The 16,810-nt window shown below is 47.7% G+C and overlaps 1 protein-coding gene across 7 annotated transcripts in view; it reads left to right on the top strand.

Annotated features, from left to right (window-relative positions):
- LOC139280134 (leucine-rich repeat-containing protein 4C-like) overlaps window positions 1–16,810 on the top strand; it is a 1,057,670-nt gene that overhangs the window by 993,846 nt on the left and 47,014 nt on the right. The window lies entirely within an intron of this gene.

Raw genomic sequence — 16,810 nt, 5'->3', positions numbered from 1 at the left:
CACTTAGGGCGGTCTATGGCCAGGGACTCCCAGGTGTCAGTGGGGATGTCGCACTTTATCAGGGAGGCTTTGAGGGTGTCCTTGTAAAGTTTCCTGTGGCTCGTTTGCCGTGGACGAGTTCTGAGTAGAGCGCTTGCTTTGGGAGTCTCGTCTGCCATGCGAATTATGTGGCCTGCCCAGCGGAGCTGATCAAGTGTGGTCAGTGCTTTAATGCTGGGGATGTTGGCCTGGACGAGGACGCTAATGTTTGTGCGTCTGTCCTCCCAGGGGATTTGTAGGATCTTGCGGAGACATCGCTGGTCGAATTTCTCCAGCGACTTGAGGTGTCTACTGTACATGGTCCAGGTCTCTGAGCCATACAGGAGGGCAGGGATTACTATGGCCCTGTAGACCATGAGCTTGGTGACAGTTTTGAGGGCCTGGTCTTCAAACACTCTTTTCCTCAGGTGGCCAAAGGCTGCACTGGTGCACTGGAGCCGGTGTTGGATTTCGTCGTCAATGCCTGCTCTTGTTGATAGGAGGCTCCCGAGATAAGGGAAGTGGTCCAGGGTCACGCCGTGGATCTTGATGTCTGAGGGGCAGTGCTGTGTGGAGAGGACAGGCTGGTGGAGGACCTTTGTCTTACTGATGTTTAGCGTAAGGCCCATGCTTTCATACGTCTCGGTAAATACGTCGACTATGTCCTGGAGTTCAGCCTCTGTGTGTGCCAGACGCAGGCACCGTCCGCGTACTGTAGCTCGACGACAGAGGTTGGAGTGATCTTGGACCTGGCCTGGAGACAGCGAAGGTTGAACAGCTTCCCACTGGTTCTGTAGTTTAGTTCCACTCCAGCATTACTGTTGCAAAGATTAAACAATTAGGATCTTTGCGTATCCACTTCTCGTATCTGGGATCTTCAGTATTAAAATGGGCACGCTATATGTTCAGAGCCCATTACATTTATGAGAGGGTATTTAGAATTTCAATTACCTCTTTGTTTTTCCACAGTTCTCAACCTCGCTCAATGCACTAACCTATTAAGCATATATTTTCTGTTAACTCTAACTTGCTTATTAATCACTTTTGTTTCAATCATTTTTGAGTAAATTGATGCACATATACCTCAAACATTTCAAGCCCATCTACTCAGAGGAAAGTCAGCCCGTCAGTATATAATCTGTGCGATTTTCAGTCTCATTCCAACACTGAACTTTTCAGTTAGTTAAAAATTAGCCATGAACAATCCACGAAAATGAAAGCCAATAATTATTTACAATGTAGCAACTTGGAGTGGCCTGAAGTATATAGGGCTAGAAATTGCATGGCGCCCTGTATGATTTGCACCTCCCGTTAGCACCTGCGGTGGGGCGGTAACTGGGTACTATGGGGTTACCGACCGGGCGCAGCGAATTCACTAATGCCCATGAACATCCCTGGCGGTTTTGAACTGGCTCTAACACTTACCTCCTCGCTATCTTGCTCCCCGTAGATTCTGACTTCATTTGGTGCGCAGCGCCGCGAATATGATATTTGCTCTTGCCCCCTGCAGCATCGCAAGGCGTCAACAACGGCAGCTGCAGGAGGCGTTGTCACCTCGGCTGACCACTTGGGGAGTGGTACTTAAAGGCAGTGATGGTCAGGTGGGGCAAACTTTTTTACTGACCCAGTCTGGTGCCTTTTGATTTACTTTGATCCCGCGATTCCTCAGACCTGAACACACTCACGGTGCTTGGGGCTGTTATAGACATAGCGCCCGTCCCAACAGAAACCACATGAAGATTGATAGAACCGAGCATTGGCCATTCCCTTTAAGTGAGGAAAGGAGCTTCCAAAGACGGGAGTGCTACATGGAACATTATTCAGCGCTCTGCCACGACCGCCCCTCTCACTCACTTCAGCGCTCTAAGGGAAGAGATAGCGCTTGATTTACCGCTCCACTTACTTCTTGGAGCGCTGAAGCGGAAGTTCCTGGGAGCAAAAAATCTCTTTCGATTGCCGATACTTTTGAATTCCTTCAAAGCAATTTCTAGTCCTCAGATTCCTGGTTGCAGTTTCAATTAATCCTGCACATTCTACGATTGCAGTTGTTTTAGGTGAATTATACATTTTGCTGCTGGATCAAGGTCGGAACATGTGGAAAAGATTAACCTCTTGAGTCAGATTAGTATTCATAAGATTAACCACATTGTTAAATATTCAGCCCCCAAAAAACTGTCGTGAACCATAATATCCTCTATTTTTATAACATGGAAAAAAAAGACAATAATTGAGCAATAATGAGGTGCGTGTTTATCAATTCTGGCAGGAACATGGGAGATAAATAGCACGCATAAACATAAGGCAGAAATTTATCCACCCCCACACATACTATGGGGTCAAAATTCAATACCGCTATTTTTGACGAGGTGTCACCGCCTGAGTGCTTATTTTATTGCCGGGCATTAGGCTCAGCCTCAAAATTTGTAATTCCCGACGGGAGATTGCCGCCATGCTCGAAAAAAATCAGGAAAAAAGAAAAAACTAAAACTTCTCCGATCCATACACACACACTTCTCCACTCTTATGGTCCAAGTTTCTACCGACCCATAGAACGGCGCATCTCTGTGGGGTCCGCCGATTTTCTCGAACAAAAAGCACACCTAATCCTTAACATGGTATTCTCTACGCTGATCAGGCCTCCTTGGGACTCGGCGCAGTGCAGCAGAACCAGCGAGGGGGCGAAGCTACAGCCCTGCGTCGAAAAGAGTGCCGGCAGCTGTGCACGTACGCAGTGGAGTCTGCGCGCATGCGCAGTAGCTCCTGGCCCTCCCAGCGCGTTCTGGCTGCGGGCGACCCTGTCCCTAGCCGAAGGGACGTCGCCATGTTCACCACCCCTATCCCGGGCCAAGTGGCCTGCCACATAGGCCGGTAGCTGCCTTCCCGCGCTCACACCAGTTCATTGTTGTAGTCCCTCGCGCCCCCATTACCTGCATCTCTGCTGCCAGTGCTGCCCCTCCCTTTCAGTTGGTGGCTTGTGCCGAGGGGGGCTTGCTGGGGAGCCTGGGTGAGCAGGAGCTGGAGGAGGCGCGGCTCCAGTCTAGGCCGCTGGATCAGCACCAGGAGTCATACAGCACGTTTGTGGCAGAATTCTTCCAGACACGATACTGGGGGGATGAAGCTACTGGTTTGTGTCACTGATCATAGAAACAGAGAAACATAGAAAATAGGTGCAGGAGTAGGCCATTCGGCCCTTCTAGCCAGCACCGCCATTCAATGAGTTCATGGCTGAACATGCAACTTCAGTACCCCATTCCTGCTTTCTCGCCATGCCCCTTGATCCCCCTAGTAGTAAGGACTTCATCTAACTCCTTTTTGAATATATTTAGTGAATTGGCCTCAACAACTTTCTGTGGTAGAGAATTCCACAGGTTCACCACTCTCTGGGTGAAGAAGTTTCTCCTCATCTCGGTCCTAAATGGCTTACTCCTTATCCTGAGATTGTGACCCCTGGTTCTGGACTTCCTCTCCCGGGGCTTGGTGCGGCGTGGCAAGTCCATTGAGGGGCGGAGCTAGGGCCCTGCGCTGAAAATACTTTCCTACGAGCAGGAGGTACTTCTATTTTTTATTTGGATATTTTGAAAAAATTATGTAAATATGTTTTGTCTCTTTACGTAGGTGCAGGAGTTGGCCATTCGGCCCTTCGAGCCTGCACCGCCATTCAATATGATCATGGCTGATCATGCAACTTCAGTACCCCATTCCTGCTTTCTCTCCATACCCCTTGATCCCTTTAGCCATAAGGGCCACTTCTAACCCTTTTGAATATATCTAATGAATGGCTACAACAAGTTTCTGTGGTAGAGAATTCCACAGGTTCACAATTCTCTAAGTGAAGAAGTTTCTCCTCATCTCGGTCCTAAATGGCTTACTTCTTTACTTCTTTTATTTTTGTAGTTTAAGCTTCTATGAATGCTTCTGTTGTATAGTAAATTAACTTTGCAAAGTTTGTCAGTCCTGTATAGCTGTTTGATCCTATTCACATTCTTTAGTCAAGTCATTAAGTACCTACCTGCGCTGATTTCTGAACTCTCCGCAAGGGTTTTCTGTGCGACCACAAGTGGCCACATACGCTGGCCTAAGTTAGTTTGGAGCAACTATTAGCTGTCCAAACTGGCTTAAATGGCCAAAACGGGCGTAGGTAGCTGGTAACGCCCCCTTTTGAACAAAACTAAACTAAATGAAAAAAATCTTAACTAACTCACTTACACAGGCATAAATTGAATGTGCAAAATGGGGATTTTTAAGATATTCCAGAAAAATCAAGTTGCTCCAAAAAAAAACGGAGCAACTCCTGGGCAGTTTTGGGCCCATTATGTCACAAAGTGTGATCCAAATGTTTCCGTACACCTACATCCCCTTTTTGAAAATCGAGCTCAAAGGTCTTACCAACAACGTACAAGAGATGTGAATCCTTCCCTGTGGACATATGTAGATACTGAATGCTTTCAGAGCTATTAATTTTGAATTAGAATGCAGCCTAATGTATCACCTGTATTCTTGTAAGGGAGTAAAAAATAATTTAGGTGCGAAATTCGTTTATCTCTTGTTTGGGTACGGTAACCAAGGAGCAGCGCGGAAGTCCCGTCCCGGCTGCAAAATTCCGGTTACCAACCGCCGCTCATAGGAAGTGGAGCGCAATGTTGCTTGCTACACTTCCTTTTGGGGCGCATAGCGCTGACGTATTTCAAAGCCCCTGCCTTTCCATTAAAGGGGAGGGGCGCTGCAAACTCTGCAGGCCCTTTGAAGGCCTCCACTGGGCCACCAGAACTAAGGGGTGCCGTGGCCACAGCCCAACACTGAGATGAGTGCTGGGCTGCAAGATCGCAGCTCCCACCCCGCGAAAGGAGCGGGCAATGGTAAGGGGGGTGGGGCGCAGCGCACCTCTCTTTTAAGGTCCACCCCGCGATGGGTGATCGGCCTGGTTTGTGATCTGTGAGGCTGGTGCGGGCATTGCCCGCGGTGGCTTCACAGCGTGCTGCCCAATTTCCGGCGTGGGGTGAAAAGGGTTCGCCGCACTCGACGATGATGACATCACTGGAGATGCAGTGGCCCAGGGTGCTACCAACCGGGGCGCGCCACTACCGTTTTCACGCCTCCACTAACTCCCGCGCAATTTCACAGGAGCCGGTAGCGGCCCTCCCCTAAGTGAACACACTTTCATGCCCCGTTAGTGCGCCCCGGAGACACAGAACAGAGGAATTTCAGCCCCTTTGTCCCTTATAATGTCAAAATTACATTGTCCATCATTCTCCCATTGCAATTGGCTGCTCTCCCTTGTAATCTCTTCAACATGGTGAGCCAGGAGCAATCTTTCAGGACAGAGAGCAGAGATGGAGAGCCCCAAAGCTCATTCATTAGGAGTACATGAATCTCACCCAGAAGTTCATGAATGTCATTCCTCTGTCTACTCAACTACACGTCTTGGGTTCGTGTCATCCATTTTTTTTTCATCCGTGGAATGTCACAAGAGGTATTTTATTTAGGCGAGAGAGATGAATGTGGGCCAACTTCTTTCTCAGTTTGAATCTCACCTCCTGTCAGATGATTTCAGTTCAACAGTCACGCTATTTGCAGAGGATGCCCTGACCAACCTGGTGATGGTGATTAACAGTGTCAGGAAGAAAATCGGGAAGGTGAATAATAATTTCAGATGTAAGTTTGCAGAGCATAATGGATGGTGAGGAATGAGATACCTTATAGCAGGCTAATCTTGCAGTAAATTGTCCAATTTATTTGCATAAAATCTTGCCTTCTGCCCTCCTCTGTCAAACATCAACATATTAGTGAATAAAGGCACAGCATTGTGAATGTCAACAAGACTAGCAAACCATCAGACTCATGGTCAGATCAACCCATTAAAGGAAAATAAGTTGATTCTGCCTTGTGCAGTATGTGCTGTGCATTCTTAGAATGCAGAACTCCGTGAGAGCTGTACTTACCATTGTATAGCAATTGTTATTCCATGGCTAGAGCAATTCCAAATGGATTATCTTGATTTTGCAACTCCAACAGGATATTGTTAGCTCTGCTGCAAAACCAAATTTACTGCTCAACAATGAACAACTGCATTTTTCCTCTCTCACAAAAACAGGCCTGACCATCAACAAAATAGCAAGTATGAAATTGGTTTCTGCATCAAAACAAAAAGTTTTGTTTTTAGAAATCAGAATTACTTAAAAAAAATATTTTATCTCTAGTGAAAATATCTGTGGCTTCACCAATAGTCATGGCATGTCAGTAGCAGCTCACCTCAGGAATGTAGTTTGAGTGCTAAAATATTTATCTGAAAGTCAGATTCATCTACAGAAACTCAGAATTCCAAAATTGTTCCTATGACCATTATAAAATGGGGAAAAAATGCACAGCATACCATTTATGAAGCTGGACATTTATTACAATTCTGCCAGTGCTTTACTAGACTTTCTGCACATTTCTAAGTCCTTTACTGGAGCATAATCTACTTGTGCATGTTTTGTGTCTATATATAATAATTGTATACCTATATCTATAAAATATTAAATTCTATATTTACTTTACACATTCCTTATTTGGGCCATTTCCTGTCATGCCTCTAGTTGGTACCCTGATAGGTTTTCCCACGTCAGGCCTCCAGCTGCACTTCTACACCGAGATGGAGTTTCAGAAGCTCCAGTTCCATCATGTCGAAAGACAATTCCGAACCTCCGCCACTCCAGGACACTCCCATCATTCTAACCTCCCTCCTCGATAACAGTAACAAAGGAACAAGTACTCACCACTTTCTTCCTTCGTCTCTTCAGTTTCCTACTGTGTATTTATAAGTTTAATCTTTTTTTAGTATTAATCCATCATGAAACGTTTGCAGATTGGGCACCATTTCAATCCATTGGGCCTATCACCAATTTGTTCATAATTTTTATATTTAAATTTTTTTCCACCCTCTGGCCTCTTTCCAAGTTACTGTTAAATTCCTCAAGTTCTTTCAGCTCCTGCAGATTCCTCATATAGCTGTTTAGGCACTTGGCCAAGTATTTTGCAGCCTGAGATCAGGCCTCTGGCCCATTCTCACCTGCCTTGCCATCTCCCAGGACTTCACAACTCCAGACTCCTGGACCATTCATTGCATTCATTTTTTTTCTACTCTCATTCCGCCCCCCCGCACTCCCCCGCCGAAACACCTTCAATTTTCTGTCTTTTTTTATAAGTTTAAGAATCCTTCCTCTTCTGAATATCAGGTCTCCACTCCATCCTTGTCTCTACCCACCCCCCAGAGATGACTACTTCACTCCATTTTGGCTTGTCTGCTGAGCCACATTCTGTCTCTTCACATCATCCAGTCAATTATTGCAACTCACTCAACTGTTGGCCCAAATCTCATGACTTTTTTCTGCCCTGCCCTTTCCTGCTGCTGCTCCACTGAATGGGCCTCTCAAAATCCCGCCAATGCCAACTTCAATCATCCATTCTGCCCTTTGCCAAGTCACCAGAATGACCACACGCTGCCTCTCTAGCTGTGGGCAATGGTGCATGCAATTGCTGTTCTGTGGCCAAGACATTCAGTACAACTACTACACTGGGTCTCACTTGTCAGTCACTGTAGTGGAGTATTTAACATAAACACTCAGCACCAGGTCTGGGTTTTAAGATTCAAGTAATCTTTATTGTGCACCGGTGTGGAGACCGTCTGCTCGTTTGTCTGTAGCCAGGCTTCTCCGATGATGCAAAGTTCCAAACAATCTTTTATATACTTAATGATTCATGTCAGCCTTGTGCATGGCCCCCCATGCCGTTCAATTGGCCCAAAGCCCGTGTGCACAATTGCTGATTGACTAATTCTCTTTCATGTCACACAATCATTCGCCTATGTCTCAAAACAGATGGAGTTTCTCCAACATGTTACTTCTGACCCCTTGCTCTGTTTAACCTCCTCTCTGGGTCTCTTGTGGTTCAACAGTTTGGCTTTATGTAATTGTCCTCAGGTTACAGAGCTTGCAAAAATTAATCATTTTGACATGTTAATCTTAGCATTATCTCTTCTGCCTTTGAAGCAAGTTAGAAAGCTGACCACTACAAAAGCCTATTTAGCTCTTTTTTTTTCCCAGGACCCATTTTTAACCCTTTAATTATAGCAGAACTCGAAAGCACTACTTCAGTCCCCCCCTTTTGGGACTTAACTACCCAGCCCAGGATTACCAACCTAATTCTACTTCATCCTATGTCCCCTGACGAATTTAGGGAGCTAGGAACTAAATTACAAAGTAGGACCTCAAAAGTAGTAATCTCAGGATTGCTACCAGTGCCACGTGCTAGTCAGAGTAGGAATTGCAGGATAGCTCAGATGAATACGTGGCTTGAGGAGTGGTGCAAAGGGAGGGATTGAAATTCCTGGGACATTAGAACCGGTTCTGGGGGAGGTGGGACTAGTAGAAACCGGACGGTCTGCACCTGGACAGGACCGGAACCAATGTCCTCGAGAGAGTGTTTGCTAGTGCTGTTGGGGAGGAGTTAAACTAATATGGCAGGGGAATGGGAACCTATGCAGGGAGAAAGAGGGAAGTGGAATGGGGGCAGAAGCAAACGGTAGAAAGAAGAAAAGTAAATTGGAGGGCGGAGAAACCTAAGGCAAAAAGCAAAAAGTGCCACATTACAGCAAAATTCTAAAGGGGCAAAGTGTGTTAGAAAGACCAGCCTGAAGGCCCTGTGCCTCAATGCGAGGAGTATTTGGAATGAAGTGGATGAATTAACTGCGCAGATAGCAGTTAACGGGTATGATGTAATTGGCATCACAGAGACATGGCTCCAGGGTGACCAAGGCTGGGAACTCAACATCCAGGGGTATTCAACATTTAGGAAGGATAGACAGAAAGGAAAAGGAGGCGGGGTGGCATTGCTGGTTAAAGAGGAAGTTAATGCAATAGTAAGAAAGACATTAGCTTGGATGATGTGGAATTGGTATGGGTGGAGCTACGGAACACCAAAGGGCAGAAAACGCTAGTGGGAGATGTGTACAGACCACCAAACAGTAGCCGTGGGGTTGGGGATTGCATCAAACAAGAAATTAGAGATGCGATAAAGGTACAGCAGTTATCATGGGTGACTTTAATTTACATATTGATTGGGCTAACCAAACCGGTAACAATGCAGTAGAGGAGGATTTCCTGGAGTGTATTAGGGATGGTTTTCTAGACCAATATGTCGAGGAACCAACTAGGAAACTGACCATCCTAGACTGGGTGATGTGTAATGAGAAAGGACTAATTAGCAATCTTGTTGTGCGAGGCCACTTGGGGAAGAGTGACCATAACATGGTAGAATTCTTTATTAAGATCGAGAGTGACACAGTTAATTCAGAAACTAGGGTTCAGAACTTAAGGAAAGGTGACTTTAATGGTTTGAGGCGTGAATTGGCAAGACTAGACTGGCAAATGATACTTCAAGGGTTGATAGTGGATAGGCAATGGCAAATATTTAAAGATCACATGGATGAACTTCAGCAATTGTACATCCCTGTCTGGAGTAAAACTAAAACGGGGAAGGTGGCTAAACCGTGGCTAACAAGGGAAATTAAGATTCGTGTTAAATCCAAGGAAGAGGCATATAAATTGGCCAGAAAAAGCAGCAAACCTGAGGACTGGGAGAAATTTAGAATTCAGCAGAGGAGGACAAAGGGTTTAATTAAGTGGGGGAAAATAGAGTATGAGAGGAAGCTTGCCGGGAACATAAAAACTGACTGCAAAAGCTTCAATAGATATGTGAAGAGAAAAAGATTAGTGAAGACAAACGTAGGTCCTTTGCAGTTAGATTTAGGTGAATTTATAATGGGGAACAAAGAAATGGCATACCAATGGAACAAATACTTTGGTTCTGCATCACGAAGGAAGACACAAATAACCTCCAGAAGTACTAGGGGACCGAGGGTCTAGTGAGAAGGAGAAACTGAAGGATATCCTTGTTAGGCAGGAAATTGTGTTGGGGAAATTGATGGAATTGAAGGCCGATAAATCCCCAGGGCCTGATAGTCTGCATCCCAGAGTACTGAAGGAAGTGGCCCTAGAAATAGTGGACGCATTGGTAATCATTTTCCAACAGTCTATCGACTCTGGATCAGTTCCTATGGACTGGAGGGTAGCTAATGTAACACCACTTTTTTAAAAAGCAGGGAGAAAGAAAGCGGGTAATTATAGACTGGTGACCCTGACATCAGTCGTGAGAAAAATGTTGCAATCAGTTATTAATGATGAAATAACAGCGCATTTGGAAAGCAGTGACAGGATCGGTCCAAGTCAGCATGGATTTATGAAGGGGAAATCATGCTTGACAAATCTTCTAGAATTTTTTGAGGATGTAACTAGTAGAGTGGACAAGGGAGAACCAACGGATGTGGTGTATTTAGACTTTCAAAAGGCTTTTGACAAGGTCCCACACAAGAGATTAGTGTGCAAAATCAAAGCACGTGGTATTGGGGATAATATTCCTACGTGGATAGAGAACTGATTAGCAGACAGGAAGCAGAGAGTCGGGATAAACGGGTCCTTTTCAGAATGGCAGGCAGTGACTAGTGGAGTGCCGCAGGGCTCAGTGTTGCGACCCCAGCTCTTTACAATGTACATCAATGATTTAGATGCAGGAATTGAGTGTAATATCTCCAAGTTTGCAGGTGACACTAAACTGGGTGGCGGTGTGAGCTGTGAGGGGGACGCTAAGAGGCTGCAGGGTGACTTGGACAGGTTAGGTGAGTGGGCAAATGCATGGCAGATCCAGTATAATGTGGATAAATGTGAGGTTATCCACTTTGGTGGCAAAAACGCGAAGACAGAATATTATCTGAATGGCGGCAGATTAGGAACAGGGGAGGTGCAACGAGACCTGGGTGTCATGGTTCATTCGTCACTGAAAGCAGGTACAGCAGGCGGTGAAGAAGGTAAATAGTATGTTGGCCTTCATAGCTAGGAGATTTGAGTATAGGAGCAGTGAGGTCTTACTGCAGTTGTACAGGGCCTTGGTGAGGCCTCACCTTGAATATTGTGTTCAGTTTTGGTCTAATCTGAGGAAGGAAGTTCTTGCTATTGAGGGAGTGCAGCAAAGGTTCACAGACTGATTCCTGGGATGGCTGGACTGACATATGAGGAGAGACTGGATCAACTGGGCCTTTATACACTGGAGTTTAGAAGAATGAGGGGGGATCTCATCGAAACATATAAGATTCTGACGCGACTGGACAGGTTAGATGCGGGTAGATGGGGAAGTCCAGAACCTGGGTACAGATTCTTAGGATAAGGGGTAGGCCATTTAGGACTGAGATGAGGAGAAACTTCTTCACTCAGAGAGTTGTTAACCTGTGGAATTCCCTGCCGCAGAGAGTTGTTGATGCAAGTTCATTGGATATATTCAAGAGGGAGTTAGATATGGCCCTTACGGCTAAGGGGATCAAGGGGTATGGAGAGAAAGCAGGAAAGAGGTACTGAGGGAATGATCAGCCATGATCTTATTGAATGGTGGTGCAGGCTCAAAAAGTTTTTGTTTTCCTTCTCCGTTGCCTCTTTCTGCATGCCATGCATAACCAAATTTCCCATCGAACAGCTAGCCCTAACTTCATGACCGCCAATACATGAGAGAATATACAAATCTACAGATGGATATTCACATTCATTCCCCAATTCCATTGATGTTCCCACCATTCAGGGTTTCCTCAATGTCCTTCGAATGCTGTATGGTATCTTCCAAAATCTCATGATAACGTATGCTTTTTTCAGTGTCTTTTATCAATTGCGTCAAATGTTCTTTGAGATGGAAAATGTCTTGCCAACTTGGTATCTCATATTGTTCCATTTCATCATCCCATCTCGGGTTGTTTAAAGTGATGTTCTCGATGCGTTCCTCCCTTCGTGGGAGTAGGTATCGATGGACTATTGACCACAGCTTTAGGTGTAAAACAAAAATTAGGTTGTGGGATCACACATATGACATTACTGTGCTTGTACTCATCTTCCTTGGTAGATATGCAGTACGTCCCATCATCCCAGGCTGCCAGCTCAGTCCCTATCTGACTAAGGGGGCTGATTTCCAACGTGCAATTAACCGTCTGAGTGAACCCGCACGCTATACGTTGCCCTCCTTCTATGAGATATGCGCACACTATCACATCCAAATATTGCATGCAGCCGTCGATGTGCATCCCTTGGAATGTGCCACTTAATTTCACCACATAGTGGGGCATATCGTAGAATAAAACCCGGGAATGACCCTGTATCTCGCCTATATTTTGTACTGTCCACAGAGGTTTGGCCTCCGCGCCCTCTGTCTGTGGGATAGTTGGGACCATGCCTATCAATTTCATTTCTCTGATAATACAAATATTCGAGGACAAGAACACTTGTGTTGTCTTGCGAATATCGCAGAGGGTAGTACCATCCTTAGTCCATTTGGACAACTGCTCCTTACTTATCCAATCGGGTATTTTCCCATTTCATCTGGTTTACATTGTATCGGATGTTCCCTAGTAACCACACACCATACATTGCACATAAAAGTTCTTTATGCGTTTTTTGGGCTAAAGCATGTAGTCGCGCACGAATCTTATTGATGGTCTGGGCATGGGGCTCTAGGATCTCCTCAATTTGCAGCATTTGTCTGGCGACCTCATCCCCTGTTTCTGACAACTGTGAAGTCAGACCTGTTCCCCTTAGTAAGAGGGTTCTTAAGCATTGGGTTAAGTCTTGGATCTCTTGGTCAATACTGGCTATGTCAAATGTGTTGACGGTTGCTGCCCCTGCCGCATACACTGTTCCTGCCATCTCTAGTACTCCCCTCCTTTTTCTGTTTAACAGGGGTCCCTGTAATTGTTTCTCCAATAAATTTTCCCATAATCCCATGCTATCACATTGCTTAGGTAAAGTTATCCCGCTAATATTGAGGGCAATTTTAACAATTCTGTGGGACACTTCAAAACACCTCACTTTCCTGGTCCATTTCATCACCAGGCCTCCCTGGTCTCCTGTTCCTTCAGGACAAGGCAGAGGAGCTGATGGGGCTTGTCCTCATCCGCATTTTATTTGGTACTTCCCATTTTTTTGCTCTCATACACCGCAATCATCATACACATCACGGCGTTGCTGTCGAGGTGTTAAGTCTAGGCATTTAAGGATCACCGTATCTACTCGTTGCATCTTATTTCGGACAGGTCTGGGCACGTAGCCCCCATCGAATAGACATATTCCGTGGAATTCCATTTTAGTACCACCCTAAATCCTATACTCCCCGCCTCCACCGGCAGTTGGAACATGATCTCTGTCCCATCTTCAAAGCTTCCAGTATCCATGCATCGCACTTGGAGTTCAATCGGGTCCTTCACGTACAGGTGCCCATCATGGTCACACCCCTCCAGATGGCTTGGCATATAATATAGGGACCAAATCCCGCTGGCGAGAGTGAGGGTTGTGAGAATCATCCATTGGGTTATTGCCATATCGATTCACAACGTCTCCGCAAGATCCTACAAATCCCCTGGGAGGGCAGACCTAAGCGATGTGATAGCATGGGATTATGGGAAAATTTGTTGGAGAAACAATTACCGGAACCCCAAGAGCGGTTAAACAGAAAAAGGAGGGGAATACTCGAGATGGCAGAAACAGCGTATGCAGCAGCGGCGGCAACCATCAACACATTTGACATAGCCAGTATAGACCAAGAGGTCCAAGACTTAGTGTTAGTGTCCTTGGCCAGGCCAACATCCCCAGCATTGAAGCACTGACCACACTTGATCAGCTCCACTGGACAGGCCACATAGTTTGCATAGAAACATAGGGCCCAAGTTTCCACATGATAAAAAACGGGCACCCCTCTGAGCTGGGCGCCCGTTTTTCGCGCCTGAAATGGCGCCGGAAAAAAAACGAGCGATTCTGGACCGTTCTGCAGCTCCTTGTCTGCTTGGCGCGGCCCCAGGGGGGGTGGAGCCTACACTCGCGCCGATTTTGTAAGTGGGAGGGGGCGGGTACTATTTAAATTAGTTTTTTTCCTGCCGGCAATGCTGCACGTGCGCGTTGGAGCGTTCGCGCATGCTCAGTGTGAAAAAAACATTGGCACTCGGCATTTTGTAGTTCTTTGTAGCTGTTTAGTTTTTGAACATTTTTTAATAAAAGTACATTGCCATCAGCACAGAGGCTCCTTGTAGCACTGAGAAGGGTGCAGGAAGCCTCAGAAAGTTGAGTCAGCTGTTTCCCGACGATCTCCCCCTTTTGCCGTCGGGAAATGGCTCCTCAATTTCTGAGGCTTCCTGCTGCCTTCTCTCTTTCCCGCCAGCCGTCTGGAACGGCGCCATTCCTTTCCCCTCCCCCCGCCCCGCGTTCGGTCGGCTCCCTCCCTCCCTCCCTCCCCCGCGTTTGGTCGGCTCCCTTCCTCCCACCGCCCCCGCGTTCGGTCGGCTCCCTCCCTCTCCCCCCCCCCCCGCGTTCGGTAGGCTCCCTCCCTCCCCACCCCGCGTTCGGTCGGTCGGCTCCCTTCCCTCCCCCCCCCAACCCCCCCCCGGGTTTGGTCGGCTCCCTCCCTCCCCCCCCCCCCACGTTTGGTCGGCTCTCTCCCTCCCCCCCCCCCCACCCCCCCCGCGTTCGGTCGGCTCCCTCCCTCCCCCCCCTCCACGTTCGGTAGGCTCCCTCCCACCCCACCCCGCGTTCGGTCGGTCGGCTCCCTTCCCTCCCCCCCCCAACCCCCCCCCGGGTTTGGTCGGCTCCCTCCCTCCCCCCCCCCCCACGTTTGGTCGGCTCTCTCCCTCCCCCCCCCCCCACCCCCCCCGCGTTCGGTCGGCTCCCTCCCTCCCCCCCCTCCACGTTCGGTAGGCTCCCTCCCACCCCACCCCGCGTTCGGTCGGTAGGCTCCCTCCCTCCCCCCCCCCGCGTTCGGTCGGCTCTCTCCCTCCCGCGTTCGGCGGCTCCCTTCCCTCCCCCCCCCCCCCGCGTTCGTCGGCTCCCTTCCCTCCCCTCCCCCCCACCACCCCCGCGTTTGTCGGCTCCCTTCCCTTCCCTCCCCCCCCCCTCCCCCCGCGTTCGTCAGCTCCCTTCCCTTCCCTCCCCCAGCCCCCCCCCCCCCCGTGTTCGTTGGCTCCCTTCCCTTCCCTGCCCGCCCCCCCCCCCCCCCGTTCGGTCGGCTCCCTCCTCCCCCTCACCCCCCCCCCCCCCCCCCCGGCCCGCGTTCAGTCGGCTCCCTCGTTTTGTGAGGCTTGCTGCACCATTCTTCCTGGCTGAAGCACTTTCACACAGGTAGGAAGATGGTTTATTTAATCTTTTCTTTGCTTATAAATGTTTATTCAGGTTGGATTTATTTGTATAATATTTGTATAAGTATAAATAAGGATTTATTGTAGAATTTAATGAGTTCCCTTCCCCCCCCCACCCCCCCCCCCACCTCGTTCTGGACGCATGATTTGTAACCTGCGCCTGATTTTTTAATGTGTAGAACATGTTTTTTCAGTTCTACAAAAATCTTCACTTGCTCCATTCTACTTTAGTTTGGAGTACATTTTCACTGTGGAAACTTTCAAATCAGGCGTCAGTGGCCGGACACGCCCCCTTTTGAAGAAAAAATTCTGTTCCAAAGTAGAACTGTTCTACCTGATGAGAACTGCAGAAAAAAAAATGTGGAGAATTGCGAATTCTAAGATAGTCCGTTCTCCACCAGTTGCTCCTAAAAATCAGGCGCAAATCATGTGGAAACTTGGGCCCATAGAAACATAGAAAATAGGTGCAGGAGTAGGTCATTCGGCCCTTCGAGCCGGCACCACCATTCAATGAGTTCATGGCTGAACATGCAACCTCAGTACCCCATTCCTGCTTTCACGCCATACCCCTTGATCCCCCTAGTAGTAAGGACTACATCTAACTCCTTTTTGAATATATTTAGTGAATTGGTCTCAACAACTTTCTGTGGTAGAGAATTCCACAGGTTCACCACTCTCTGGGTGAAGAAGTTTCTCCTCATCTCAGTCCTAAATGGCTTAACTCTTATCCTTCGACTGTGACCCCTGGTTCTGGACTTCCCCAACATTGGGAACATTCTTCCTGCATCTAACCTGTCTAAACCCATCAGAATTTTAAACGTTTCTATGAGATCCCCTCTCATTCTTCTGAACTCCAGTGAATACAAGCCCAGTTGACCCAGTCTTTCTTGATATGTCAGTCCCGCCATCCCAGGAATCAGTCTGGTGAACCTTCGCTGCACTCCCTCAATAGCAAGAATGTCCTTCCTCAAGTTAGGAGACCAAAACTGTACACAATACTCCAGGTGTGACCTCACCAAGGCCCTGTACAACTATAGCAACACCTCCCTGCCCCTGTACTCAAATCCCCTCGCTATGAAGGCCAACATGCCATTTGCTTTCTTAACCGCCTGCTGTACCTGCATGCCAACCTTCAATGACTGATGTACCATGACACCCAGGTCTCGTTGCACCTCCCCTTTTCCTAATCTGTCACCATTCAGATAATAGTCTGTCTTTCTGTTTTTACCACCAAAGTGGATAACCTCACATTTATCCACATTATGGGCCCACGTTTCGAGCCGCGCCTAGAACGGCACAGTCCCGATCTGGACGCCCATTTTGCGCGCCACAGAGTGCGCCTCAAAAAAACTTCCAGATTCTCCAGCTCCCTGCAGGTCGTTTGCAACTCGGCGCAGCGCAGCACGAGCTCTAGGGGGCGGAGCCAGGTCCCTGCGCTGAAAACAGTGCCGGGACCTCTGCACATGCGCGCTACAGTGGGCACGCATGTGAAGTAGCACCAGGTGCCTAAAACTGTGTGGGAGGGGCCGAAGCACGCAGGCCCTA

The sequence above is a fragment of the Pristiophorus japonicus genome, chromosome 14, assembly GCF_044704955.1.
Source record: "Pristiophorus japonicus isolate sPriJap1 chromosome 14, sPriJap1.hap1, whole genome shotgun sequence".
NCBI lineage: Eukaryota > Metazoa > Chordata > Chondrichthyes > Pristiophoridae > Pristiophorus > Pristiophorus japonicus.
This window is presented reverse-complemented; position numbering and strand designations above follow the sequence as displayed.